This window comes from Symphalangus syndactylus, chromosome 12 (assembly GCF_028878055.3).
Source record: "Symphalangus syndactylus isolate Jambi chromosome 12, NHGRI_mSymSyn1-v2.1_pri, whole genome shotgun sequence".
In the NCBI taxonomy this organism is placed as follows: domain Eukaryota; kingdom Metazoa; phylum Chordata; class Mammalia; order Primates; family Hylobatidae; genus Symphalangus; species Symphalangus syndactylus.
Window position 1 is genome coordinate 138,904,733 of NC_072441.2, and position 26,502 is coordinate 138,931,234.

Below are 26,502 nucleotides of genomic sequence, written 5' to 3' on the forward strand. Positions count from 1 at the left end.
GTTCCTCCCAAGACACTGTAGAGTGAAAAGACAAGCCACACCCTAGGAGAAGATATTTGTAACATATATAACCAACTAAGGATTAATATCCAGAATGTATAAAGAATGACCACAAATGTGTAAGTACAATACATTTGTAATAAAATAGTGGGCAAAGACATATGCAGGTATTTTACAGAAGAGGAAACACAAATGGGGAAGAAACATATGAAAAGATGCTCAACTTCACCGGTAATCAGGAAATTGCACATTAAAACCACAGCGAGGTACCATTATATGTCCATCAGATTGCTGAAAATGGAAAAGACGGCAATACCAAGCACTAGGAGGAATACGGAGTAACAGAAACTCTCATCTACTACTGTAAGGTGTGTAAATTTGTACAACCATTTTGGAAAACTTTTTGGAATTGTCTACAAAGTTGAACATACACACATATGCTATGAGCCAACAATTCCATTAACAGAATATTAATGGAAATGAGCCAACAATTCCATTATCAGAATATACTCTAAAGGGTGTCTTATATGTGGGTACCAGAAGATGTGTACAAAAATGTTCATGGTTGGCCGGTTGTGGTGACTTATGCCCATAATCCCAGTACTTTGGGAAGCCGAGGTGGGTGGATTGCTTGAGCCCAGGAGTTTGAGATCAGCCTGGGTAACATGGCGAAACCCTGCCTTTACAAAAAAATAGAAAAATTAGTGGAGCATGGCGGTGCGTGCCTGTAGTCCCAGCTACTCAGGAGGCTGAGATGGGAGGATCACTTGAGTTCAGGTGCACTCAGCCTGAGCAACAAGTGAGATGCTATCTCAAAAAAAAGTTCATAGTATCATTTTCTATAGTAACAAAGACATTTGTACATAGCCAAAATGCCTCCGTACAGAATAATAGATAAAGAAATTGTGTTAACTTATATAGTGGAATCCTATTCAGAAGTAAAAATGAATATATTAGTACTATGTATATCAGCTAGGATGAATTTCACTCCACTGTGAGTGAAAGTAGGCAGTCATGGGAGAATATCTATAGTATGATTCCATGTATAGAAAATTCATTGACAGGTAAGTAAAATAATATTTTGTTCGGGGACCCATACAGGGAAGGTAAGACTATACAGAAAGTCTAAGGAATGGTTAAAACAAAACTGAGGGTAGTGGTTACCATAGGGTGGGGCGGGATTGACAGGAAAGGGTATGAGATTGGGGGCAGGACAGAGGAAGCTTCTGAGACACGGCCAGTATTCTATTTCTCCACCACGGTTGTGGGTACATGGACTTTCATTTCATGATTATTCTTCAGACAGTACATGTGTGTCTTAAACCTTCTTTTGTATGATATATTTCATAATAATAATAATAATAATTATTATTAAAAGGAAGCAATCTCAGAGATGGGCATGATTTGCCCAGAGTAAGAAGCAGACAAGGATATAAACCATGGCCTCCAGGTTGGTGTCCCATTCTGAAGCGTTAGTGATAACACTCAGCCTTCCGCTGCCTGTGGCTTTCTCTCTCCATTGCACCTGTGTGCTCATGACTCCCTGGGCCTATGGCTCCTTCCTCCAATATGCAGGCCTCCCCCACAGGACAAGAAACTAAGTTATGAGGCCGTATTTCCAAACAGGACTGTATATTTCCCTACAATTCGTCCTTAGGAGGCAACGTTGAAACCCAAATACCACATGTATCAGTCATCAACAAAAGGGCCAGTATGCAGGTCTAATTTTTTGAGCATTTATAAAACGCCAGACATTTCTGGCAAATGCCAGAAAGGAGTTGCCAGAAATGCTGACAGCAGAAAGCCCTTTGGAGATAACACTGTCCAAGCCCTTCATTTTATCTGAGAGCTAGGAACTTACCCATGGCCATAAAGCCAGGAAGTGGCAGAGCTAGAACTAGACTGCCCAGCAACTAAGCTCCTGGGAAGCTGCTTCTGTTGCCCCCAGTCAGCAACAACATCCTGTTGTCTTAGGTTCCTGAGAACATTCAGGACCATGGAGAGCAAATGGGGGGGGAGTTGGGGGGGCCGCGGGGGATGTTTGCACACTGTTTCCTGTGATTATGACCTCTGGGTTGCGGTTACAAAAGACTCTTCTGAGTCATCAGAGAAACACCCTAGAATGTTCTGAATCATTTTGGTATTAACTACATTCTAGAATTCAGGGTATTCCAAAATCTTGGCTAATAAGGGTATTCATTGATGCAGCAAATGTTTGCTCTCACCTGTTCAATGCAAAGCATGGAATTGACATGTATGGAGTTGTGGGGAGGCAGGCAGAAGTGAAGAGGAAAGAGGCTTGTTTTTATTTTATTTTATCCTATTTATTATTTTTTTTTTGAGACAGGGTCTTGATCTGTTGCCCGGGCTGGAGTGCAGTGGCACGATTACGGCTCACTGCAACCTCGAACTCCTGGGCTTAAACAATCCTCCTGCTTCAGCCTCCCAAGTGGCTAAGACTACACGTGCGTGCCATCATCCTCAGGTAATTTTAAAATTTTGTTGTAGAGATGGCGTCTTGCTATGTTGCTCAGGCTGGTCTCAAACTCCTGGGCTCAAGGGATCCTCCCACCTCAGTCTCTCAAAGTGCTAGGATTACAGGCATGAGCCACTGCGCCTACCCAGGCCTGTTTTTAAAGAATGGAGACCCTTATGAAGTTGAATGGAGAAAGGTGAATCAAGACATTGGAATAGAGGTGGTTTGTTAGTTTTTTAACACACTGTTGCTGTAACAAGTTACCACAAACTCAGTGGTCTTAAACAGCACACACTTACCTTACAGACCTGTAGGTTAGAAGTCTGATGCAGAGCTCACTGGGCCAAAATAACATTGTTGACCAGGCTGCATTTCTTTCTGGAGGCTCCAGAGGAAAGTAATTTCCTTGCCTTTTCCGGCTTCTAGAGGTCACTCACATTCCTTGACTCATGGCCCCTTCTTCCATGCTTAAAGTCAGCAACGTTGCATCTATCTGACCATTCCTCCAAATAACATCTTCTGACTTTGTTGTCTTCTTCTTCCACTTTTATAGACTCTTTAGAATATGTGAGGCCCACTTGGATAATTCGGGATTATCTGTCTGCTGATTGGCCTTAATTCCATCTGCTACCTTAATTCCTCTTTGCCATTTAACATAACGTGTTTACAGCTTCTGAAATTAAGACATGGATAGCTTGGGGGGCATTATTCTGCCTACCTCACCTGACATGTGTGGCAATTTACTGTGATCAAATTTCTTGACTAAGCAGCTTTTCCTGGAAGAATAGAGCCCAGTTCCAAGGAGTGTATATATGAACACCTTTAAATGATCTCTATCTGTCTCTTACTTGCAGATTTACCTGTAATAGCCTTCTAGGGTTCCTCTATCATAACATGTACATGGAGGGATTATCAGCACACGGGGGACAGACACAGTATATACACTAGAGGTACAGATGAATAAAATACAACTTTTGCCCTCCAAGAAGCCCATGACAAAGTGAGACCACATTGCAGTAGCAATTGCTGCACCTCTACCTTGAATTTTAGTGGCATAAAACAACAACCGTTTTATCTCACAATCAGTTCTCAACTGGAGCTGGCATCATCTGAAGGTTTGGCTGGGCTGGACACCCAAGAAGCTTCCTCATGTGGCTGGCAGTTGATGCTGGCTATCAGCTGGGAACACAGCCAGGGATGTTTAGTGGAGCCCTGATGCATGGCCTCTCCAGCATGATGGTCTCCAAGTGGTTGGACTTCTTCCATGGTGGATGGTGCAGAAGGAGCATATGAAGAGAACCAGGCAGAAGCTGCGTGACCTTTGATGACCTAGTCTTGGAAGTTATATAGCAACACTCTTATGATACTCTATTGGTTGAAGCACTCCCAGGATGTCCCAGATTCAAGGAGAGGGGACGTTGCTCCCACCTCTGAATGGGAAGAAGGCAAAGAATATGTGGCCATTTGTTTGAAAACTGTCATAACTATAAGACAGGGAACTCAGTGGGGGCAGCGATGTTGTATGTCATGTCTCCCACTGTATCCCCAGCCCCTTGCACAGTGACCGCATGTAGTTGGAGGTGTGTGGATGTTGATTGAAGGATAATCACCATAACTGAAATTTACTGAGTGCTTGTGAGTTTATGAACTCATCCACTCTCCGCAGCAACCCTAGGAAGTGGGTGCTCTTACCATCCCCGTAGTGCAGATGAGGAAATCAAGGCATGGATTGGTTAGGGAACTTGCTGAAGTCATGTAGCTGGGAAATGGGGGAGCTGGGATTTGAATCTTGGTAGTTTGTCTCCAGAGCCCATGCCCTGAATCATGTTTCCATGGTAATAGATACATAAACTGTCCTTGAAGTCTCATGATGACTAGTGCTACTAGTGAGGGGTGTGCACAGTGGACAAAGTGGGCAGTGGAGGGAGAAGCAGGAAGTGTTTCAGAGAGGGGTTGCATCTTCAAGGAGGATGTTTTTGAGGATAGAGTTGCAGGGAGAGCGTCTTAGGAAAAGTACCAGCATGAACAAAAGTCTGGGGGTGTGAAAAAAATGAGTTATGTTTCCTGAGAAGTTCACTGAGCTGTGTGCAGGTGGTGATAGGAAGGAGATGAGATTGGAGAGGAAAGTGAGGCTCAACTTGCTAAGACTGGAATACTGTGCTCAAGGACTTTAGCTTTAACCCTGGAGGAAGCTGGAAATTCATCACGATTTTGAAAGGTCACTCTGGTCTTGTGGCGGATGGGCTGGCCAGCAGGAAGAAGCTGCTGGAAGGGAAGCCTTTCTGAAAGCAGCCTCCTCTCCTGTGCTTGTGTGCTTAGCCTAGTATGTCTGCACATTGGTGAGCAGAGCCTGGAGCGGTGGCTAGTGTGATAGATGGCACCAGGAATCTCTAAAGGAAACCTTTGAGGGTGAGGCACAGGGAGAGGAAATCAGTGGTGGCAAAAACACTGGGAGCCATCTGATATCCCAGTGGGTCCCATAGCAATGTGGGGAGAGGGGAATGTTGTCTCCATTTGGCCAATGAGGAAACTAAGACTGAGAGAGGAAAAATCCCTTGCCTGTGTTCACATAGCTGGTAGGTGGCCTAGGAACTAAGAACAGTATCTGTCTGTCTTCAAGGCCTACGAGTCTGCTTTAGGCCATATGATTGCTCAGACCTGCTGGACGACCCCAGTGAGCTGCCCTGCCCCATCCCCAGCTCCTTTTTCTTTTATCAGAAGCAGAGTCTTCTTATCATTGGTCTATTTGTGCTGAGGTTGCTCATTTCTTGTTTTCTTTAGGTTAATTAGGACCAATGCAAGTCTCATAAACTCTGTTGGGGCTAGCAAACAATGAGGGTTTATCATATGGACATTGGGATGTTTTTTGAAATCCAAAAAAGAGACACGTGACTGAGCCTTAGGAACAAACAGACCCACGTGGCAGAGCATCAAGCAGGATCCCCCCGCCCCTCTATTTCTGCAGCCAACAGGGGTCATGAGGACTCTGCTTCATTCCCTCAGTCATGGGTAGAATAGAGAGAGCTTAGAGAAGAGCTGCTCCTGCCCAGGAAGCAGAAAAGAACCCACTGTGCAAGAGGAAGGAGATGTCCTACTTCTTGCCATTAAATGTAGAAACTGTCCCCACTAGTAAAATGTGGTCCAGTGAATGTCTAGATTTGGTCAGTCAGGTCAACCATCTCTGCCACATCAAGAGAATTAAGTGCAGGGATGTAGAGAGGAGGTGGAGTGTTGCTAGATGAGTCCCCTTCTGAGCTGAGTTGGAAACATGAGGCAAAGGGAGATGACTTCATCTTAATACTGATCAATTGAGTTGAGTCTTAAAATGTCACCTAAATGAGCAGGCCACTCATGCATCCTATGTTCTGGCCTATGTCCAGGTCTCATTTCATTTAAAGTATTCCCTTGCTCTTGAAGTCAGACATGGGCACTGGCTCCTCATGGGTCATCTCTTCCAACATGGCTACATTAAAAGGGGAGGCTTATTTCCTATTGGCTCACACACTCCCAGTGTTTCTTTAGCAGAAGTGAGAGCTTACTGCTCATTGGTCCAGCTGCATTTATCTTACTGCATCAAAATATAGCAATGCCAGAAATGAACATGCTTTCATATCAGCATTTGCCATTGTAGGTAAAGTTACTTGAGCCTTCTTATCCCAGCTCTTGGAGCACATGAACAAGCCCAGTATTCACTTTTCTCTTTTTGTGTTCCATGGCAAGATAATCATGAACACAATTTTAAGAAAATTATTGTTCTGCACTTTGAGGTTCTAGGTCCAAAACATAGTATAGAGTTGGAAAGCAGCCCATTCCTTCTGCCTCTGCATGGAACCCACCTAGACCCTCCCCAGCAAGGTCTGGATCTCAGCACAAGGGTTGGGAACTCTTCTTTAGATGCCCTATCTCAGCCCTTGGGGAAGTAGTGGCTGATCCTTATTTGTGCTATTCCTGTGTTCATTAGAGTTCTTTTTACTTATCTTTTACTAATCCTGTTATACTTTTTACTTATCCTTAATGAATCCTGTTATGGTTACTAATTCTCATGTTAAGCTTTCTCTGTTCAAATTACTGCATGTTTTTTCTCTCCTGATTGGACCTAGACTAACATACTGAGCTTGAAGAGATATGGTTATGTCAAAGAATGGAAATACTAAATAAATGCCCCAGTCTCCTTGCTCACTGGGGATGGGATAACTCTGGGTACAAGTCTGCTTTGACCACTGAGTTTCCTTAGTGGAATGAGCCTCCATTGCCTGCTGCAACTGGCACAATAATGCACCTGCTCTATTTTCCCCACTTGTCTGCCAGTGTTTCCTTTATCTCCCAGATAAACCACCTGCGCTCACATTTCTTTCCTGGGCCTGCTTCTAGGGGAACCTGTTGGCTCACACATTCCCAGTGTTGCTCACTGTTCATTGGTGCAGCTGCATTTATCAAAATAAGCAGTGCCAGAAATGAACACATTTTCATATCAGCATTTGCCATTATAAGTAATGTTACTTTAGCTTTTCTTTTATTGTTTTTTGAGACAAAGTTTCACTCCATCACCCAGGCTGGAGTGTAGTGGTGCAATCTTGGCTTACTGCAACCTCTGCCTTCCAATTCAAGCGATTCTCATTCCTCAGCCTCCCGAGTGGTTAGGACTACAGGTGTGTGCCACCTTGCCCAGCTAATTTTTGTATTTTTTTTTAGTAGAGACAGTGTTTCGCCATTTTGGCCAGGCTGGTCTCAAACTCCTGACCTCAAGTGATTTGCCTGCAGTGGCCTCCCAAAGTGCTGGAATTATAGGTGTGAGCCATTGTGCCCAGCCTACTTTAGCTTTCTTATCCCAGCTCTTGAAGCACATGAACAACCAAGGCACTTATCTAAGGTCACACAATGAGTCAAGTTCTCTTTAGGCTAGTTTCCAGCACTGCTCTACTTAGCCCCAGTGTTCTTAGCACATCCTGCTTCCAGTAGGCTTTATACATGAATTCATGGTTACTTCTCAGCTAATTCTCAAGCTACTAGATTTCTTCCTGGTTGATATGTGTTGGAGACGTCAGTCACCACCTTCCTGGACACATACCCTTGCAAAAGTAGCCTCTTCCACTCAGGCTTCTGCTCACTGGGAGAGGGTCTTAGTGCCCTGTGTGTAATAACATGGAGGTCTTTCACTGAGATTTCTCTATATGCCAGACACTTTGTTAAGCATTTACTTGCATCAGCTCATACAGTCTGCGTCATCATCCTATGCAGTTGGTCTTGGTTATATAATTCCTTGATTCTAAGACACACCATGTGTTTATTAATTTTTTGGGAGGTAGGGGACACTATCATATTAAATACATGCATCAATTGTAAGACACATCCCAATTTTAGAATGCTACAAGTGAAAGGATACAGGATTATCTTCACTTAACAATAGGACTTGAAGACTCAAAGAAGTTAAATAGCGTGCCCAAGCTCACCCAGTTAATAAATGGTGGAGTTGGCATTCAAACCCAGGCCTGTTTGATCCTAAAACTCATGGTAATGAAAGATGACCTAAAACTTATGGTAATAAGAAGAGTTCTTTCACCTCTCCTTCTTCTTCCTCTCCCTCGGCCACAGCTGGTTGGCCCTGGTATGTACACTTGATCTCCAGCATTGTCTTTCTCCCAGGAATGAAGTATTCATGCTCAGGGAGAATGAACCTGCCTGGGCTGCTGAGCTGGGAAACCTAGGAGGGTCAGAGCCCTGAACAAGCTGACATGTGAGGGAGCAGACACCGTGAATGGAAGGAGGCAGCTTGGGCAGGGAGATAAATGGGGCAGAGCTGCCAAGAAGGTGAGATGGAGAGATACCAGCTCCTGGGAGTCCTCACTGTCTTTCCTCCGAGACGGTTCTAGAACATTCTCTTGAATAAAAATAAAATTTGTGTGCCACAAACGTGCTAAGTCTTTACCTGCATAATCTTCTATCATGCTCATGACAACACTATGGTAGGTTCTAGTCTCACCCCACTGTAGAGGAGAGGACACAAGACTCACTTGCTCTCACAGCTGGAAAGCGGCACAGCTGCCTCTGCACCTCTGCGGCCTCTGTCCAGAGCTGTGTTTCTTGTTTCTGCATATCCTTACTTTGGCATCATTAGAAACAATAGCAACGAACAAACAAACAAACCCCACATCACCTTTTTATTCACCCCAGTTTGTGTGAGTCTGTGATCCTTGGTGTTAAGTAAACCTGACTACAACAGACGTTTCCACAAAGGATTTTGTTTTCCCCTCCAGGTTTATCCTGTTTGACTATGGGTATCAGTGTGACAACATCTGCTTTGTATTTTCACAGAATCTTTTTCAAAGCGTGTACTTGAAGCGTGACTGAGTGTTTGGTTTGTGGACTGAGTGACTACGTTTTATTTCTCTGATGATCCATATCTCTTGGGCACGTGGTGACTCTGAATTGTCCCGATTGTTTGATTCATCTGAGAGGTCCATGCCTCAAGATTGGCTTCTCACCATCCCTTCTCACGTGATGGATGAATCCATTCGAACAGGGTTTTACGCTTCTATGTAATTTATCTACAAATTCATGTGCTCCTTCAGCAACTAAGCATTTACCGAGTGCCTCCTTTTTTCCTAGACACTGTGCTGGTGACCAGAGAGCTGAGACAACAGTGTCTCTGGCTTCAAGGAGCTAACAGAGTATGGTATGGGGAGGGTGGTGGCAAGGAAGAAGGTCACTGGTGACCCCATGCATCCCAAGAGCTACCATAGAGGCAAGCACAGAACTGACGAGCTTCAGAAAAGCAGGTTGTACATGAGTCTGGGGCGTCAAGCGAGGCTTCCAAGTGAGCTGACCTCAGTACTGAAGGACAGGTGGGTGTTAGCTACATAGAGGAAGGGTGGGGAAGTGGGGCAGCATTTGAAGCAGAGACAATAGCAACTATCAAAGTCAGGAGAAAGAAGAACTGCAAGTCACCTGCTGTTGCAAAAGCACAGGATGAGTGGACTTAGGGAAGAATGACTGGGAGATTGTACCTGTGAGGCTTCAGGGGACAGACTGAGAAGCAGCCTTACTAACACACCGGATGGTTGCTGCTGAGCAGTAGGGTGAGTGGGGTGGAATGGCAGTTTCTGGTTGGAAAATCCAGCTTGGAGACAGTATTCTCACCCAGGAGGGCCGTGGCAGTGGGGATAGAGAAGAGAGAACAGATTTGAGACACATGTAGGAGGTGGAATTGGCTGAACTTGACTGGAGCAGTGTTGAAGGAGAGGAAGGCATTCTTCATTCTTAGGTCACTGGCTCAGGTGATCATGTGGTGGTGGCATTGTTTATTGAGAGGGTGAGGAGGGCGATGGAGCAGCCATGGGGGATGGGGCTGGGTTGGTGAGGATGAGTTCAGATGTGAATATGCTGAAATAGATGTGCCTGTGGGACATTTAGGAGAATGTTGGATATTTTGGGTTAGAACTCGAGAGAGGGGTAAGAAGCAGAGACACCAATGATCAGACAGCATCAGCATCCTACAATTGCCTTGGGAGTGGAATATGCTGATGATGTAAGGGAAACTCTTTTGCTTATCTTAGGCATTTTGGATGTTTTTCTAACAAGTTTTTTATTTGGAAAATCCCCCCATTTGCTTCTGGGGTGTGTAGTCAAATAGCAATATTGGTGCACCCAACATCAATAGTTTCCCTGGAAACGTATATCTTCGTACACTTTTGGATGTGGCATGTCAGAGCTGATGTTGAAGATTTTGCTTCCTTGAAGTTTATTGATACATTTCTTGCATTTGGTATCCATAGTACTCTGGCCATCACCAAGTCAACGGGATTCTAATATTCCTTTCCTTGATCCAACCAAAGCTCTTTGTAAATTGGACTCAGCAGGAGTAAGTCCAGTGACCTCATAAATAGTGGAAATGATTGCAAATCAGAATTCATATATGTTCCCAACTCAGTGGGTATCCTTCTCCCCCACAAAGGAAGCAATCATTGCTTTCAAATTTCTGTTTGCCCTTTTACTCAGCTATGTTGGAAGAAAATATATAGAGAGATTTTGCTCTATAAGCCTGGAAGGTCCACTTCCTCTAACTTGAAAAAATGAGAGTTCTATGTCTAGCCCTGTGTAGTCAGGTGGTCTCACTTGGGGAATAACCAGAGGTATGGGGGGCTGGCTAGGGGCTCACAGGAATATTCTTCCAAGGCCCTTGGGAAAATAGTTCATACTCAAAGAAGCACTTAAAAATTTTATGGCAAGACTTCGAATTCTCCATCAGCATCTGCGTTTTCCCCTCCTTCCATGACACCCTATATTTCCCTGGCATGTAGGGCCATGTGACTCATGCTGATGAACATGGGCAGAAGTGACTGTACCCCTTCTGGGCTTGGCCCCTCAAGAGACCCTTTATGTTCCCCTTCTCCCTTTTTTTCTGGCTTTTTCAGCGATTGAGTGGAGGACTCTGAGTCCCTAAGAGACGATGGAGTAACTAGATGAAAGGAGCTTGAGTCCCTGAATGACTGCATGGAGCAGAGTCCCACCCACAGACCTGCACTGAACACTATCATGAAAGAGAAATAAACCTTCCTGGTATTTAAACACTGAGATTTTGGAGTTGTCTGATGTGGGAGTTAGGCGATCCTTTCCAATACATATTTCTTTGCTGAGTACTGTTTTAAGAGCCCTGATGGATTTGAATGGAAAAGGCTTCTTTTCCTCCCCTCCTTCTGTCCCTTGCCACCCACCTGCTTTTTCCTACAGAGAAATATATGAATCCTGTAACTCTAGTTCTGATGCATCAAGGGTACCTAAGATACAGTGGGGGCAAGAGATTGCTTGGGAGAGCATGGATAGTCTTGGATTCTCATCCTGCCTGTAGCTTTTATTACCTGATGAACCACTTAATTTTGCTCCATCTCACTTTCCTCACGTGTACAATGGGGGCATATATGAATAAAAGGGGTTGCTGTGAGAATAGAAGAGATCATGTACGTGAAAGTGTAGTTTTAGAAATTGTAAAGCTCTATATGCCTGTGGGTGACTATCAGGGAAGTAGGAGGATGTTACAGATTTCCTGAGTGATGTCTTTACCCCCTCTATTCCCTCACCTTACATTTGCAACTCTGCAAATCCCTTTTAGTTTTTTTTAGTGGAAGCACCAACATTATGCCCCAAATTCTATCATGTTGCAGTGGTGGAAATATTCCTTGGATAGCATTTATAGAAAGTGAAGTTAATTTTGCCCCCTCTCAATGCTTTTTTCTTCTTCCTTTGGTTGTTACTAGATTTATGGAGGAATTCACAACACAGTTAATAAGTCAATTAAATTTCATTTAGTTTACTAAAAACCTCTATTCTAAAACCTCTCAAGAAACAAAACTGCATCTATTCACACAAATTGTATAACACTTTTTTTCTGAATAAACAATTTCTTTTTATGTTTTATTGTTTTTATGTCCTAAAAGGACAGAGAGAGAGTCACCAGTCTTGGAATTTCCATAATTTAAGGGCAATCATTTGCTTTTTCTAATTTATCCTAATGAGCTCACATTTTTTCCTTTATCAGACTCATTTTCTCCGGCAAAAGGTCATCATGGGCAATCATCCATGTCTGCTGGGTATAAATTGTTTTCATAACAATTTTCATTTGCCTTGGAAAATGTGCCAGGCTGAAAACATGGCCACTTTGTATCTGTGACAGCACACATCACATTTCCCCCATTTGCTTTGGTATATCAACCTCCCAAAGAATAATAAACGGTGGGATTAGTAATGCTGGCTGATGATGTGGACTAAAGACCCCTTCCCTCCCCGAAGGTTTCGCTCCCAGACCCTGCCTTCCAATGCTGTGTGACCATCTTGCCTCCTCTCTCTGCCTCCTCCATGGCTCCAGGTTCCATTACAGCTTCTCTTGCACTTTGTTGGTGAGCTCTTTGGCTGCCTTTGCCTCGGACTTGGACATGGATTCCCCTTTCCCCTGTGCCCTATGGCTGATGGCTGGGCAGGCCCACTCTCATCCCCAGCCTCAGCTCTTAAGGATCCTGGGCCAAGCCTGGGACTCTGTGATCTCATCCTCATCAGGATGAGGATGAGAGGGGTTCAAAAAGCAGCACATTTAATATTTTATCTTACTTTTCCAAATGTTCAAACGTGTATTCTGTTGATTGATTCATTCATTCAACAAATATGACTAAGCCCTATTCTGTCTCAGTGACTGAGCACAGAGATAAGACAGAACATATTCCTGCCCACAGAGTGCCCACAGTCCAGTAGTGGGGATGGACAACTCAACAAGAAATTATATTGCCATTGTAAAAAGTGCAGAGATAGAAGGGGAGCAGGTGTCAGGATGAAAGTTCCTGCTCAGATTTAAGTCAAGCAAACAGGACATTCTAAAAATGGAGCTAGACCAGCATGGTCCAATAGGTACATAATACTAGCCGCAAATGAAATTTGAAAAATTTAAAAACTAAAATTAAAAAAAATTATACAGCAAAATTGACTTTTCTATCTTTGAGTGTTCGGTTCTATGAATTTTAACACATGTAATAAATCTGTGTAACTATGACCACAGAGTACAGAACAGTTCCATCACCTCAAAACTTTTTCTCTGAACGATCCATTTGGCATTCCACCTTACTGCAACCACTCATCTCGGGCGACACTCATCTGATTTCTACCACCACAGTTTGGTCTTCTTAACAGTGTCAAGTAAATGGAAGCACGCAGTATGTAACCTTTTCAAATTGGCTTTGTTTTCATTCAGCATAATGTCTTTAAGATTCAGCCAAGCTGTTGAGTTTAATCAATAGTTCGTTCCTTTTTTAGTGCTGAGTAGTTTTCTATGGTGTGGATGTACCACAGTTTGTTTATCCATTTACCCAGTGAAGGGCATTTGAGTTGTTTCTAGCTTTTGGCTAGCACAGAAAAAGCTGCTATGAACATTTGGGTACAGGTTTTTGTGTCAACATAAGTTTTCACTTCTCTAGGGTAAATGCCCAAGGGTAGGGTTGCTGGTATAGATGGTATGTGTATATTTAACTTCATAAGAAACTGTCAAATCGCTTTCCATAATGGCTGTGCATTTTTGCATTCCCAGCAGAAATTTGTGAGGGTTCCAAATGCTCCTCATCCTCACTGGCACTTGGTATTGTTAATATTTTTTATTTTAGCCATTCTACAGATATGTAGAATTATCTCATCGTGGCTTTATTTTGCATACTCCTAATGACTATTGATGTTGAACATCTTCTTATGTGTTTACTTGACCTCTCTTATCCTCTTTTTTGAAGTATCTGTTCAAGTCCTTTACCTGTTTCTTATTATTGCATTTTGAGAGTTCTTTATACATTCTGGATACAAATCCTATGTCAGACACGTGGTTTGAAAATATTTTCCTGTCTATAGCTTGCCTCTTAATGATCTTCTTAGTGTCTTTGGCACAGCAAAAGTTTTATAGTTTTTTGAAGTCCAATTTACCAATTTTTTCTTTGGTTATGTGGATCATGTTTTTTGTGTCATTTCTAAGAGCTCCATATATTTTAAATTTTCCAGTAGCCATTTTTTTAAAGTAAAAAAAGGAAAATTAGTTTTAATAATATACTTTAACACAGTATTTCCAAAATACTATAATTTTTTTTTTTTTTTTTTTTTTTGAGACGGAGTCTCGCTCTGTCCCCCAGGCTGGAGTGCAGTGGCGCAATCTCGGCTCACTGCAAGCTCCGCCTCCCGGGTTCACGCCATTCTCCTGCCTCAGCCTCTCCGAGTAGCTGGGACTACAGGCGCCCACCACCACGCCCGGCTAATTTTTTGTATTTTTAGTAGAGACGGGGTTTCACCGTGGTCTCGATCTCTTGACCTCGTGATCCGCCCGCCTCGGCCTCCCAAAGTGCTGGGATTACAAGCGTGAGCCACCGCGCCCGGCAAAATACTATAATTTCAACACATAGTCATTTAAAAATTATTAGAGAGTTATTTATTTTATATTCTTTTTTGTACTTACTCTTCAGAAGCCATTGTGTATTTTATACCTATAAGCCATCTCAGTTCCAACTGGTCACATTTCTTTCTTTTTTTTTTTGAGATGGAGTCTCACCCTGTCGCCAGGCTGGAGTGCAGTGGCACAATCTCGGCCCACTGCAACCTCCGCCTCTCGGGTTAAAGCAATTCTCCTGCCTCAGCCTCCCGAGTAGCTGGGACTACAGGCGTGTGCCATCACACCCGGCTAATTTTTGTATTTTTAGTAGAGACGGGGTTTCACCATGTTGGCCAGGATGGTCTCCATCTCTTGACCTCGTGATCTGCCCCCTCAGCCTCCCAGAGTGCTGGGATTACAGACATGAGCCGCCACACCCAGCCCCGACTGGCCACGTTTCAGTTGCTCAATAGCCACACGAAAGTTTGGACCATTCAGCCTGGCACATTTTCCAAGGCAAATGAAAATTGTTATGAAAACAATTTATACCCAGCAGACATGGATGATTGCCCATGATGACCTTTTGCCGGAGAAAATGAGTCTGATAAAGGAAAAAAATGTGAGCTCATTAGGATAAATTAGAAAAAGCAAATGATTGCCCTTAAATTATGGAAATTCCAAGACTGGTGACTCTCTCTGTCCTTTTAGGACATAAAAACAATAAAACATAAAAAAAAAAAAGTTTACTGTATTGGAGAATGCAGAGTTAGACCATGGGACAGATTTTCAAAGGTGATGATTGACAACTCTTGAACTCCTCACTCACATTAAGGGCATGGAAAGGAGAGGAATCAAAGATCTGGGGAGGGTTTGGGGAAATGACTTCTTCAGAGAAAACTGTGCTATGGATGCAATCCCCATTTCCCTGGAGGGGTGGAACCTGCTACCTCTTAACCTTAAACCAAATGAGGAGACCACAAGGAGAGGTCCTCCTCAGGGAGAGGAGCTTTGGAAAGGGAGGCTGTTGTGCTGTGGGCCCTAAGGGGAGGGATGGGAGATACAGGCCTCTTGCCTCAAGCCTTGAGAAGGGGCTCTCTTGAGCCATGTGGAAAGCTTCACATACATCCCCTCTAGTTGGAGGACATCTGAAAAACCTAAAGGGCAAGAGAGTGACTGAGGCAGCCTGTGGGAGCTTAGCAGAAATTGCTGTTTGGACACCTTGCACTCCCATCTTTTGGGATAAAAAAGGCAAAAGAATGCAAGAGGGTTTACTGAGAATATGCGAGAGAGAGGAAGCCAGTGTAATGTCTTGTCCAGGAGAGCCACCTGGAGAGGCAAAAGAACCTCAGCAGAGAGAAGCTGGAGGTGTCACCCAATGCCTTGCAACTGAGGAAGGGCAAATGACTGTCTTAAGCAGAGATACTCTGCCCTACTCAGGAGAAGTGCAGGGAGAGTGGTGTCTCCAAAGAGCCCACGACCTCTCCTTTATGCCTGTAGAGGTCAGAAAGGTGGCTGGCAATTAGGAGAGGAGGAGAGTCATAGGTGAGGAAAAAAGAAGAGATCTACCATGTCCCTCTTCTCTGACTGCAGGCTTCCTACCTGCAACATCCTAGGGTGAGCAGAGTGGACCAGCCTGCATTTTAAATTACATTTAGAGGTTTGATCATGATGTGAGGCAGGACATTGAAATGAATGACTTTAAACTACATAGGGACTTAGTGAGTGTAAGACTGTTTGTGCTTCTCACCTGTTCATGTCGTGGTCTCATATCTAGTCTCCTGCCTTTAGACTTTCATCCTTCCCCCTGCTATCCATCCTACTCAGTGACTTTGGGTATGTAGCCCCTTGAGTCTCAGCCTTGATCATGCCTCGATCATGCCTCGCTTCTCAAAAACCTGTCATCTGCAAACCTCTTAAAGTTCTCCATGGGACAGAAGAAGATGCTCCCTTTATTCAGTCCAAAGGTGTCATAGTAGTAGTCATGGTGGGGTTTTGATGGTGGTAATGGTAAGATAAGGAATGGCAGGGAGTATACCTGTCTCAGATGCTCCTGGGGCCCTTGCCCAGAAAGTACAGATAGAGTTTAGTTTGCTTGTAATGGGGACAACCATATACATTGTCAAGTAAAATTGATCAATTGGAAATGTTGAAATATCATTAGATTGTCTTTGAGTAAAAATAGCCCTTCAACCAATCATCAGATGTGTTTGATGGAAATATAAGAGACTAGACTGGGTGATGTATTAATTCTAGAAATATTTATTGAACCAAGACACATGGTAGGGAGCTAGAAATGCAACATATTAGTGACAGTCTCTGCCTTCATGGAGTTTAGTTTATTATATGCCAGCAAGAAATTATAGCAAAGTGGGAGGGTTGTTGTGGTAGAGGAAGTCCAAAGTGCTTTGGATGCCCACAGCAGAGACAGCGTTTAAAGCCTTACAATGTTGGGTTTCTAGCATTCTGGAATCAAATCTAGAACCATACATATAGCCTTGGAAAGAAAATAAATATCAGAAGGCCCCAGACCCCAAAAGAAATGAAAGAAACAGGCTGGGCGCGGTGGCTCACGCTTGTAATCCCAGCACTTTGGGAGGCCGAGGCGGGCGGATCACGAGGTCAAGAGATCGAGACCACAGTGAAACCCCGTCTCTACTAAAAATATAAAAAAAAAAAATTAGCCGGGCGTGATGGCGGGTGCCTGTAGTTCCAGCTACTCAGAGAGGCTGAGGCAGGAGAATGGCGTGAACCTGGGAGGCGGAGCTTGCAGTGAGCTGAGACTGCGCCACTGCACTCCAGCCTGGGCGACAGAGCCAGACTTCGTCTCAAAAAAAAAAAAGAAAAAAAAAAAGAAATGAAAGAAACAGCATTATTTGGTAGGAACATAATAAGGAACATAAAGGCAAGAAAATAGTGGAACTTTCTAATGATAAACTGGGAAAACAGAATTACACTCCTCAATCATGGAAGAAAAAAAAGAATCAAAGAATTATCATTGGCTTTTTAAATCGCTTATTGATCTCCCATGATGGGTATAAAACATTTATATTTTCCAGATAATGGTTAAAAATGGGTGTTAGTGTGATGCAGCCTTTCTGTGGTGGTGGTAGGAATGCACCTCTGAGATTTCCAATAGCGCGGAGCGCGGTTGACCAGCAGCCCTGGCGCTGAGTTCTCAAATCCTTCCACAGTGGCTCCTTCCTGAGCTTGCCTCCAGGCCGTGCTTCTGTAGGCTGTTCCCAGGGAACAGAGCATGGCAGGGATACTAAGGCAGACTTGTTCCTAGGAGACATGGGTCTTTTCTGTTGGGTAACTGTGGTTTGACACCTTTCTGACAGCCTGCCAAACTTTCCTTACAACTCCGTGGCAGTCTAGATTGCTTCCACTAAGTCTTCCTTCCTTCCTTTTCTCCTTCACTTGGGGTTCAAACTACATTCCAGCCTCTCTTGGCACCCTCCCATTTTCTTTTTTTTTGAGACAGAGTCTTGCTCTGTCACCCAGGCTGGAGTACAGTGGCACAATCTTGGCTCACTGCAACCTCCGCCTCCTGGGTTCAAGTGATTCCCCTGCCTCAGCCTCCCGAGTATCTGGGACTACAGGCATGCACCACCATGCCTGGCTAATCTTTTTTATTTTTAGTAGAGATGGGTTTCACCATGTTGGCCAGGCTGGTCTCGAACTCCTGACCTCAAGTGATCCGCCTGCTTCGGCCTCCCAATGTGCTGGCATTACAGGCATAAGCCACTGTGCCCAGCCCGCCCTCCCCATTTTCTATCACTAATGCTTCCCTAATAAATTTTTGGCACATCTAATTCTGATTGGCATTTGTTCCTCAGAGGACCCAGACTAATGCACCTTCTCAAAGCAGTGTTCTAGAAGGGATCGGTAGATGTTCCTTGAGGCATCTTTTTACCTAGAAACCATCAGTGCCGTCTGGGTGGGTGCAGCAGTGGAGGGGTGCCAAGCCAGGCCATGGGGCATGGTGTCACATACACACCTTGTTCAAAGCTTGGCTCTTCCACCTACGGCTGTGTGATCTGTGGCAAGTTACTTAATCTCTGCTATCCTCAGTTTCCTCATCTGTAAAATGGGATACTCATTTTTTCCCTCACAGGTTTTCTGTGGGGATTAATTGAGATACATATAAGGGCTTATCATAGCATCTGGCACATAGCGAGCTGGTTGGGGCTGGCTGCTAAGGGCTTCATTCTCTGTTTTTCACCAGCAGCTCTCCACTTTTCCCGAGATGAGAAGGGAGGAAACACAAGTACAGTTGGTCATCTTTCATATAGGCCCCTGGATGCACTACCCTTTAACACTGCCTAACAAGGTCCTACAGAGCTGGGTCCTTTGCTTCTTCCTCTGACCTCCTGTTAATGTCTCTCTTGGTTCTCATTGTGCAGAGTCCTATATGGTTTTCAGTGGATCTCTCCGGATCTTTTTCTAGGAACTTCCCATCCCCATCCATACAATCACCATGGGAGCTGCCACCTTGGTGTGCTGTCCTTCTATCCCTTGGACACCGTTGATTATTCCAGAGGTGGCACCTGTCTCAAAATGAGCCATCAATACCTTCCCTAGGAATTTTGGGTGTCAGCTTTGTCTCTCTCCAGGGGTAGCTGAGGTCATGACACCTCAAGCTCTGAAGCTATCGGCAGCCATGTTTTCCCCTGGATGAAAGGAGAAAGCCAGGCTATGGGAGATGAAAGAATGTGCTTGTCACACAAGGGAAGGAGAGACGGGAGAGGGAGAGAGAGCTGGCTGCATCCAAGTCATTGGCTTTGGTTATTCTTTAGGTTTTGTGAGACACACCAACATTCTCATAATCAACATCCCCCTGTTTGCCTAAGCTAGTTGAGTTGGGTATCTGTCACTTCCAGCACAGAGTTCTGACTAATGAAGGCGTGTTCCTGTTCCATGTGCCCATCCTGCCTTCCCACCTTGACCGTAAGCCTCGCAGGAGCCTCTACTACATCCCTCATTCCATTTCTGCCCACAGTGCCCGGAATAGTGCCTGGCCTCTGCAGCTGCTCCAGACAGATGTTTTGTCAACAATGAGGCTCAATCAAATCTTCTGCTCATGGAAGGTTTCTATATATTCCATACATGATGTCATAGGACCACTTTAAATCCACGCTCAAAGTCCTGGTTTAAATGTGCTAAAAATGTTTTGTGGCAAGGACTGTGGGCCCTTTTGGAAAAGAGCTTCTAGCAGGTATTTTGTAAGAGGCATGATGGGGTTTCATGTTAATGATGTTGCCAGGAGAATTACTGTCCTTAAAATGAAGCGACGTTGCTACTCACCGCACCCAGGCCTGGGCTCCCCCATATCCTGCGCCTTTGCTCCCCTGCTCCACCAAGAAGCTTATTTAAAAAGAGGTCACTGAGGCCACAACCTGGATCCTCTGTGGCTGTTGATGTATAGAGGGCTTGAATCTTTCTCAAGGTAGGTCTTTCACATATATTTTTCCATGGGCTCATTATTAAGGTGTACAATCCATGAGGGCAGATACTTGTTTTGTGTTTCCTACACAAGCTGGCCCAGGCTGGGCCTTTTTTTTTTGAGACGGAGTCTCGCTCCGTCGCCCAGGCTGGAGTGCAGTGGCACGATCTTGGCTCACTGCAAGCTCTGCCTTCTGGGTTCACGCCATTCTCCTGCCTCAGCCTCCTGAGTTGCTGGGACTACAGATGCCTGCCACCATGCCTGGCTAATTTTTTGTATTTTTAGTGGAGACGGGGTTTCACGGTGTTAGCCAGGATGGTCTCAATCTCCTGACCTCGTGATCCACCCGCCTCAGCCTCCCAAAGTGCTGGGGATACAGGTGTGAGCCACCGTGCCTGGTCTTAATGTAGTATTTTTAAAAATTAAAATTAATGAAAAAATCTTTGATGAATAAAATACCAACATTCTAATTAAAGACAGGCTCTGTTGACAGGGGCAGTGAAGTAAAGAGATGAACCATGCAAATGTAGAGTGTGCTGTGAGAGGTAGTGAGGACATCGCCACGAGTTCATCAAAAGCCATTTCGTCTTCCTCCTTGGCTTGAGGATGAACTTCACATCTCCTCCTCCTTTGCAGTTAAGTGTGGTTTTGCAGTTAAGTGTGTGCAGTTAAGTTCTAGCTGATGGATTGTCAGTGGAATTGACGTAAGCTACTCCAGACCTGGCCATTAAAAAATATCTAACATTCTCTTTTCCATTCTCTTTCCCTCTCCCAGCTTGATACAGATGAGCACGGTGACCTCATATGCTAAGGGGTGAAAATGACAGAGGCACAAGATTAAAAGAACCTGGGAAACATAATCACTAATAGAGGAGAGCAGCCCACTGGTCAGATTAGCCCCCCTTTTAGGACCCTCAGGGACTTTAAAAAAGCCTTATGTTGTGTTAATCCACTGAGATTTGAGGGGTTTTATGCTCCAGCAGCCAGTATTACTTTAACTAATATAGAACTTGTTACCAGAAGTGGGGTGCTGCTGTTACAAAAACCTAAAATACATGACATTGACTTGGTGGCCAGGTAGCAGGCAGCAAGGAAACTGATTTTAGAGCTGGACTTATGGAAAACCATGACATATAGGGGCAAACCTTTTGGTGAAACTCACCTGTGACAACTTGGAAGGCAGACCAGGTGCCTCCTGAGCCTGCTGCATTAGGGCACACAGTTTGAAACAGTCAAAGCTATAGTATCAGTTGGATTTTACTTTCTGCTTTTGCAATGTGTTACCAGAAGGAGGTGAGCTCAAGAGGAACTTGGCTGGTTAGTCTTAAAACACCTCTTGAGTCCCTGAACTTGCACAGAAGAAAGCAGCTGCAGAAGTTGTAGAGCCTTAAAGAAGGGAATATTCTACAAAACCCACTTCAGATGGGGCCACAGAAGACAGTGAGCAAGGAGAAACTTCTGAGAGCCAAGTCAGGAGCCACAAAAAGTAATGAGAGTGGAAGGTTCTCCCAGAGAACAGAATCGGCATCTAATTAGGAATATCTCTCCACTGTAAGGGCGAGCATCTCTTCTTACTCCTCTAAATTATGGTAGCAGGTTGTTTATCTAGGCCATTTTCCTCGCACCCCTTGCTGGGCTGTGCGCTCCTTGAAGGCTGGCGTGGTGCTTAATGGGTTGGTCAGAGCCTGGTGAGATTTGCATTCCACCTTGCACTAGCAACAATATAACCTTTTCTGCAACACAATATACGTCAGGAGTCTTTAAAATGCTTATACCCTTTAGCCCAATAATTCCATGTCTAGAAATCTAGTCCCAGGAAATAATCTGATGTGTAAATAGAGATGTAAACATGAAGTTATCCAACAAAATATTATTTAAATGATAAAAATTGGATATTACCTAAATATCCAACAGTGAATTAAATAAATGATTTAGGAAATTTATAGTATTTCTATAGGGTGCAATATTATTTATCCATTAACTTTTTTCTTTGCATAGAAAAAGTTTTTAATGATTCAGGAAAATGCTTATGATGCAAAACTGTGCATATACTAAGACTTCAACTATGTACAAGACATATGCACAAAAAAAGCTCGAAGGAAATGTGTTAAAATGCTACCGGTGATTGTATGGGGAATTATAGGGTTTACTACAGATAATATCGTTGAAGATTTGGGTAACACACTGTACAGATTTTCCACAAAGGTCATGGATTGCTTTTATAATTAGAGGGCAACATCCTACCTTAAAAGAAAAGAATTTGATCATGTGTCAAAGTCTTCTTATATCTGCTGTTCTTCCTATTCCAACATCGGACTTGATGTGCTGGAGACAGCATTGGCCTGACGGAGATTTGAGTTCCGGATTAATTTGCTATGTGATCTTTGGCCTCACTTGAGCCTGTTGTCCCATTTTTACAAAGAAGGGGCTGCATGGGATAATACTGAACCAGCCTTTCCAGTTCAAAAAGTCTTTGTACAAATGTGCTGAATCACTCTCTGGTTTATCATTCTTTTTCATTCCTGGAGGTAAAACCAACCTCAAAATCTTGGAGCCTGATAGACTTTGAAATTGGACCTCATTTTAATTCTCAAGTTTTTAGCATGAGAGCAACATTCAATATGGTTCTGAAATATCTCATGCAAAAAAGTGCCAGAGTCATAGACTGAAATATTTATTTGAATATAAATGAACTCAGATTTGCCAAAATACGTTCCCCCTGTTGTCATGGACACAAATGCTTGACTTTCTGATTTGCATTTCTTTTCTAATGGGTACAATATGTTTCAGCTCCTCATTGGTGCTGGGATTGGATTTGAGAAACTCACCCTTCTGTGAGCTCCCCAAAATGTCAGCCAGTGGGGAACTTTTCTGCCTTTGATTCCACTTTACCTAGCCAGCCGGAAGTAAGTTTGCACCTCTGTGGGGTCAGGACAGGGGCTCAGAGTGCTCCTGTCCCCTCCCCGACGGCTTCCCTTGGAGGTACAAATAGTGAATTTTGGAGTGCCAGGAGATGTTCCACCTACTGCCTCTCGGGGCCTCTTTTCCAGCCCAGACCCTTTCCCACCTCTTTGGAAACTCATCTTTGCTCCTCTAGTTCTGTGGTAGTGAAGGTTGCAGGATTTCTTCTTATGCAGACATTCCTGGTCCCTGCCAGCATCTGCTCCTTCTCCTGTGTGCTCCCTCTTGATCCGAAGTTGCCATCTGTCCCTTTCTCTAAGCTCAAATCCTCAGAAGCACGTTCCACTTACTTCTCCCTTTTCATCTTCACCTCAAAAAAGACAATCTCCAAAGCCTGCTGATTCTGCCTCCTAATGACCCCTCTGCCTTCATGGAGCCTTCTTCCAATAAGTTTCCCATGTAATAGGGATAAAACTCTAACGGGATCCTGTTACTTTGCCTTGTTTAATGGCTTGACCCTGATATTAAGATAAAGTCTGAAATATTTGTGATGGCTTTTGAGATAAGATAAAGTCTGAAATATTTGTGATGGCTTTTTGAGAGGAGCTGCGCTCCTCTCCAGCTCCAGGTCTGTGCTCATTGCTGTTCCTTCCATCCAGAACACCCTCCTCCTGCTCCCTGACCAGACACTTCTACTCAGGCTCCGGGACTCACCTTCAGTGCCATAAGTTCAGCACAGCCTTCTCTGCCATCCCCAGCAGATTGTATATTGCCCTGATACATGTACTCAGCCCCACTGGGCTTTTCCTCCACAGACTTGTCATAACCAGAATTCAATATTTCTTTAATGTTCAACTTTTCTGCCTATCTGTAAGCTCAAAGATGGTCAGGATCATGTCTATTCAGTTTGCCACTGTCTCCAGCCCCTTATCAGTGTCGGGGGTGTGGTAGGTGCCAAATAATTATTTGAATGACAATTAGTTCTTCAGATGAGTTGTCAGGATAAATTTCTAAATAAAAGTGTGACTGTATAAGCCCCCAAGCCACAACTCTCCCCTCCCCTGACAAAACCAAGTAACTCAAAACTTATCCTTGAGTTCCTTGCTCATCAAAAGAAAAGAAAGGCCGAGTTCCCTAGTATCACACACGAGGCCTGCTGCAGTCTGACGTGCAGCCCGTCTTCCCAGCCTCGCTCTTCACACTCCTGCCTGAACTTTCTGTGCCCCAGGCTCACCCATCCCCCGAGAGCCCCTGACCCCATGTGGCTGCTAAGCTCGGGTCCTTGAATCTAAGTCCTGGGTTCTTTTCCCCTCTTCTCTGTGTGGAGAACTTCAACACACTCTTCCAAACCCGGATCAGACGAAGGAAACAAGGCCTTCACCCTCCTCTGAGAAGCCTTCGCATCACCCAACCAGCTCATACAGCCCCGCTGGGCTGTATTATTCATGTAGAAGTCTGTGGTCTCTTTCACCCTCTTGTGAATCCTTTTAGGACAGGAACCCCAGCTTCTTCTCCGTGTACCACCTGTGCCCAGCACAGGGGTAAGCTCACAATGCAATGAGAAAATCCTTCCATCCCCTGCCCATAGTTCCTCTCTGCTCCAAGATGAGAAAGAACTCTACCTCCCTTCGTGCCTGGGGGTTGCCCCTGCTCTAATCCCTCCCTAGTCATGCCCCTCCCACAGGAGGAGATGTTGATAGCCGGAGCGAACAGAGTAAGGATATTCTCTGGAACAAATCGTACTAGTGGGTGGGTGTCTGTATCTTAAAGGCAGGAACAGAGGCTCTGTGCCTCCTCCACCTGCTAGTCCAGCCAGGCACCCCACCCTGGATGCAGCTTTGGGCCTGAGCCTGAGAGGGTAAGTCATGCGGGGGCCACTCTGAGGCTCTCGCCATCTTAGGTTCAGGAGTGCTGGGTAAGAAACCCTTGCACAGACCTCCTGGCAAAGCTTATCTCCTTATCTCAGCTTTTCCCAGAGAGCCTTGCATGTCGGGGGGTGGGGGGGCGGTGAGGAAGGGATGCTGGATGTGTGACCAGTTGCTAGTAATAAAGGGCTGCTTCATTTTCCACTGAAGCCTAGTACACCTAGTGTGTGTGCTTCACTAGCCAGGTCCTCTGACCCACAGCTACTCTCTCGTATGACAATTGAGAATATGTGTTCTTGATTCACAGTGCCTGGGCTCAAATCCCAGCTCAGCTACTTGCTCACTGAGTAACTTCGGACAAGGAATTAGGCCTCTATTTCCCTATCTGAAAAATCAGGGAACCAAAAGTCCCTACCTCACAGGACAAAATGAGAACCTTTGAGCACAATGCCTGGCACATGGGAAGCATCTATAACAGTTAGGGATCCCTGCTAGGGCAGTGGAATGTAAGCTGTCTGAGGGCAGAAATGTGTCTGCCTTGCTCAGGGTTGTATTTCTCATGTCTGGAACTCAGCCTGACACATAGTGGGTGCTTAGTGAGTGCTTATTGTATGAATTATTGTTGTTGCTATTGTTAATAATGTATAGCAGGTGCTCCATGAAGCTTTTTTTTTTGAGACAGAGTCCCACTCTGTCACCCAGGCTGGAGTAAGTGGCATGATCTTGGCTCACTGCAACCTCTGCCTCCTGAGTTCAAGCAATTCTCTTGCCTCAGCCTTCTGAGTAGCTGAGATTACAGGAACGCACCACCATACCTGGCTAATTTTTTTGTATTTGTAGTAGAGATGGGGTTTCGCCATGTTGGCCAGGCTGGTCTCAAACTCCTGACCTCAGCCTCCCAAAGTGCTGGGATTACAGTCATGAGCCACTGCGCCTGGCCTCCATAAAGCTTTTAAAGTGAAACAATGGATACATGAATGTCCCTCCAAAGCCAGGCTGCAGTACACAAGCTCACTGACAGATAGAAGAGTCTATTTTAATTAAATATATGGATGCAGACCAAGGAGATCTCTATTTTGCCTTTATCTGAAATGTCTGCAGAATTTTCCAGGTTTGAACAGCATTGGCATTTTGGAACAGTCACGTGGTGGGAACAGTGTCATTCATTCATCCCACGGGACTCCTCCCTGTCTCAAATGCTCTTCTGGGTCCTATGGACACGGACAAACCAGGCACTGTTCCTGCCTCAAGGAGCTCCAGGCTCACATGTGAGAGCTGGGGCAACACCTGGAGAACAGCCTCAGGTGTCGACCACATGAGGTTCCAGCTCTAGCTCTGTCCCTTACTTGGTGAATCCCCTGAGGATGCCCCCTCCTGTACCTTGAATGGTGGGGTTGGACTAGACCGGTAGTTTCAACTCTTTAGAGTAGAGGAACCCTTTGTTTCAGCAGTAAGGTAGAAGCGGAGGGTATGAAGCAGATGAAAAGGGAGCTGAGAGGGGAAGGGAGGTGGGCTCTGCCTGCCCATTCAGTCCCTGGGGCCTCCTGAGGAACCCAAGAATTCGAAGAGTGGCGAACAAAGGACCCATTGGCATTGTTCGTGATTCTGAGATAATGCAACATAAGTGGTTCTGTTCTGTGTTATCCAAGGAGGTTTTTTGCTTTTGTTTTTGTTTTTAAATAAAGTTCGATTTTAGAATAATTTTAGATTTACAGGAAAAGTGTGCAATACCACAGAAAGAGTATCCATGCCCTAGGCACACCCAGCCGCTTAGAGCCCCCTGGCCCACCTGGGGCTTCTATGTACAGGGCACACACCCACTTTCTCCTATGATTAACATCTAACATAAGTATGGTACAGTCTTCACAATGAACCAATCAGTACGGATACATTATTGTGAACGGGAGTCCATACTTTATTCAGATTTCCTTGAAGG